We start from the raw sequence: 4432 nt of genomic DNA on the forward strand, positions 1-4432 counted from the left end.
GAGTGCGATGGCATGATCTCAGCTCACTGCAGCCTCTGCCTCCTGGGTTCAAGTGATTCTCCTGCCTCAACCACCCAAGTAGCTGGAATTGCAGGCACGTACCACCATGCCCAGTTATTTTTTTTTATATTTTCGTACAGATGGGGTTTCACCATGTTGGTCAGACTGGGCTCAAACTCCTGACCTCAAGTGGTCTGTCAGCCTCGACCTCCCAAAGTGCTGGGATTACAGGGATTACTGGCATGAGCCACCGCGCCCAGCCTTGGTTTCTTGTTTTTTTTTTTTTTTTTTGTTATTGTTGTTGTTGTTTGAGACAGGGTCTGCTTTGTCATCCAGGCTGGAGTGCAGTGGCAGGGACATGGCTCACTGCAGTCTCAACCTTCCTGGGCTTAGGCTAAACTCCCACCTCAGCTTCTTGAGTAGCTAGGACTACAGGCATGTGCCACCATGTCCAGTTAATTGTTGTATTTTTTTGTAGAGATGGGGTTTTGCCATGTAGCCCAGGCTGGTCTTGAACTCCTGAGCTCTAGTGATCTGCCCACCTCAGCCTCCCAAAGTGCTGAGATTACAGGCGTGAGCTACTGCACCTGGCTGACACATGCCCTTGAGTTGTATTCCAGAAACCCAGACCCTTAGCAGATGGAAAACACCCACTGCAGTCACATAGACCCCAGATAAGGGAGAACTGAGGACTGAACTCTGGACTTACCCAGTGTGTAACTGAGGCAGGAATTTTGTCAGCCTCAGCTCCAGCTGGCGACACCCTTGCCTGGGCCTTGCTCAGGCCCAGGCTTGCTGCAGGAGATGCCCCATCTGCTCAGGTCACGCCTGAGCCACGCCTGGCTTCCACTCCAATGCAGATCCCTGCATTCAGCCCCTGGAGGGAGGAGGTGTAAGCAAGTGTGGGGTCTGGCCACCACACCAAGCACAGACACAGGAGTGGGTTCCATGCAGGGCTTGCGGCTGGACCAAGTGTGTTGCACTGAGGGGAAAGTGGTGGTGTATGAACAGGGATGCCTATGACCCCAGAGCCCCAGAGTAGGTATTACAGCATGCTAGTAGTTCTTTTGGTCCCACTGTTTGCAGCCTGATGGACAGCAGCGGGTGTGTTAACAGCTCTGTCAGTCCTGTTGCCCCACTCCAGCCTATGGCTCCAGTACTGGCTTGGCCCTGCTACTGCTTCCCATCACATGAGGCACTTGACCTCAGCCAGTGTAAGGCAGAGGACCAGTGTTATAGCCTCTTTTTACCCACGTTTGGTAGTCCCAAGTTCTTGTCCTACGTCCACGAAGAATGAGGTTACATTGACAATTGAATGATGAGGGGGACAAAGAGCTTTACTGAGTGACAAAACAGATCTCAGTGGAGAGGAGGATGTGAGGCGTTCCCCCACCTGAAGTTGGATAGTCTCTCACTCAATGTGGTTGGGTCTGGGGCTTTTATGGGCTCAGAATGGGGGAGTACATGCTGATTGGGTTTGTGAGTATGCAAAACAGGCTAAAACAAAGTCATCACCCAAAGGTAGGCATGACAGTGTAAGAAACCAATTAGGGAAGGGTAGGTATATGTAAAATAGGTGAGGGGTGGGGATCAATCAGAGGAAAATGCACCAAACAGGAAGAGAGGTTCTCGATCCAGTCCATGGATTTACCCAGGACTTGTAGCTTGGCTTTCAGGCTTTAAACTGTCTCTGGTTTGAAGGTTGGTTTTCACTGGGGATCTGTCCCTGTCTGCCTAGGATTTGCCTGCCTCCTGCCACTATCTAACAATAAAAGTTAGCTGCAGCCAGGTGTGGTGGTTTACACCTGTAATCCCAGCACTTTGGGAGGCTGAGGCCAGTGGACTCCTTGGGCTCAGGAATTCAAGACCAGCTGGGCTATGTGGCAAAACCCCGCCTCTATAAAAAATACAAAAATTAGCCAAGCATGGTGGTGTGTGCCTGTAGTGCCAGCTACTCAGGAGGCTAAGGTGGGAAGATCACTTGAGCTCAGGAGTGAAGGTTACAGTGAGCTGAGACCTTGCCACTGCACTCCAGTCTGGGAGACTGTCTCAAAAAAAAAAGCTGCTATTATAGCTTGAACCCTAAGCTGGGTACTGGCAGAAATGTGAAGCTGATTTAGACATATGGTCTAGAAGGGAAGAGAGTGAGGAAAGCGTATTGTCACTAGATAATAGAGTGTGATCAGTTCTACTAGAGATTGCTAATCTAAAAGAAAGAGGCTGAGTCACAAAATTAAAGTTGCTTGATTCACAGTGAGACAACTGTCCACAAGACTCAGACTCAGACCCAAGTAACCTCGGATATGAGCTCTGTTAGGCCTTTGTTACAAGTGTTTTTATTTTGTTTGTTTTTTTCGAGATAGAGTCTTGCTCTGTCACCCAGGCTAGGGTGCAGTGGTGCGATCTCAGCTCACTGAAACCTCCACCTCCCGGGTTCAAGCGATTCTCCTGCCTCAGCTTCCTGAGTAGCTGGGACTACAGGCATGCACCACCATGCCCGGCTAATTTTTTTTTGTATTTTTAGTAGAGACAGGGTTTCACCATGTTGGCCAGGCTAGTCTTGCACTCCCGACCTGCTAATCCTCCTGCCTTGGCCTCCCAAAGTGCTGAGATTACAGGCAGGAGCCACCATGCCCAGCCACAAGTATGTTTTTAAAGGTAAAAGGCAGGGACAAGGAGTGGGCTGATACAGTCTTTCGTCAGGAATTCTCATTGGTTTACTGAAATAGCACTGATTAGTGATTGGCGATACATTGTTAAGCTGTAGGGTATGGGTTACAGTGTCCATTGTGGCATTATTAGGTTAATTTATACCTAGTTGTGGCATAGCAAGCAGTTTCAAGAGATAAATAAATAGCTCAAAAGGAAGGGAGTAGAATGTGGTTGCTGTCTCATTTTAATGTTGTTACCGAATTGACCTCGGGTCTGCTTTCCTAGTGTACAGAAAAAGCCAAACACTGGCCAGGCACAGTGGCTCATGCCTATACTCCCAGCACCTTGGGTGGCTGAGGTAGGAGGATCACTTGAGGCCAGGAGTTCGAGACCAGCCTGGCCACATAGTCAGATCCAATCTCTTAAAATAAGAAATAAAAAAATTAGCAGGGCGTGGTGGCATGTGCCTATAATCCCAGCTAATCGAGAGGCTGAGGTGGGAGGATCACTTGAGTCTTGGAAGTAGAGGCTGCAGTGAGCTGTCATTGTGCCACTGCACTCCAGTCTGGGCAACAGAGCAAGACTCTGTCTCAAAAACAAAACAGAACAAAACAAAAATGCCAAACAGTGACACCGGGACTTCCAGCAAGAGAAAGTGAGATAATTTATTGCAGGTGCCAAAGCAAGGAGAACCAGGCAGCTAAGGCTTAAGACCTGAGCTCCACAATGGCTTACAAGCAAGGGTTTTTAAAAGCAGGGGCACATTTCAGGAAAGCAAAATTATAAATCAATACATAGAGGTTACACATTGGTTTGCCCCAAAAAGGTGGGATATCTTGAAGCGGGGGCTCACGTGGATTCAGAGATTGTTTGATTTGTAATTGGCTAAGTAAGCAAGGCTTTGTCTAAAAACTTGGGGTCAGCAGAAAGGAATGCTAAGGTTTGGCCCATGAGTATGACTCTCTCCACACCCCTCAGGGATAATTTGGAACAAAGGATGGTGGTCAGAGGTCAGTCTTCAGTTCCCCCTTATCTGAGGTCAATGTGACAGCAGTGGGCATTTTCCATCTGGTAGGAGTCTGGAATCCCAGCACTTTGGGAGACTGAGGCAGGAGAACAGCTTGAGTCCAGGAGTTCAAGACCAGCCTAGGCAACATAGCAACACCCCTGTCTTTACAAAAAATTTTAAAATTAGCCAGGTGTGGTGGCATGTGCTTATAGTCCTAGCTACTCAGGAGGTTGAGAAGAAAGGATAGCTTGAGCCCAGGAGTTCGAGGCTGCAGTAGGCCTGGATGACACAGAGAGAACCCATCTCTGAAAAAAAAACAAAACCAGAAGACAAGTCAAGGTGTTATTTGTTTTTAGAGATGGAGTCTCACTCTGTCGCCCAGGCTGGAGTGCAGTGGTACAATCACAGTTCACTGCAGCCTCGACTTTCCAGGCTCAAGCAATCCTCCCACCTCAGCCTCCAGAGTAGCTGGGACTACCGGCATGTGCTACCACACTCAGCTAATTTTTAAAGTATGTTTAGAGACAGGGTCTTGCTATGTTGCCCAGGTTGGTCTCGAATTCCTGGACACAAGTTACCCTCCTGCTTTGGCCTCCCAAAGTGCTAGAATTACAGGTGTAAGCCACTGCACCTGGCCAAGATATTATCTTCAGGTTTTTTTTTTTTTTTTTTTTTGAGACGGAGTCTTGCTCTGTTGCCCAGGGTGGAGTGCAGTGGCACAATCTCCACTCACTGTAAGCTTTTGTGGGAAACTCTGGATTCAGAACAGCA

This window comes from Mandrillus leucophaeus, unplaced genomic scaffold (assembly GCF_000951045.1).
Source record: "Mandrillus leucophaeus isolate KB7577 unplaced genomic scaffold, Mleu.le_1.0 Scaffold628, whole genome shotgun sequence".
NCBI lineage: Eukaryota > Metazoa > Chordata > Mammalia > Primates > Cercopithecidae > Mandrillus > Mandrillus leucophaeus.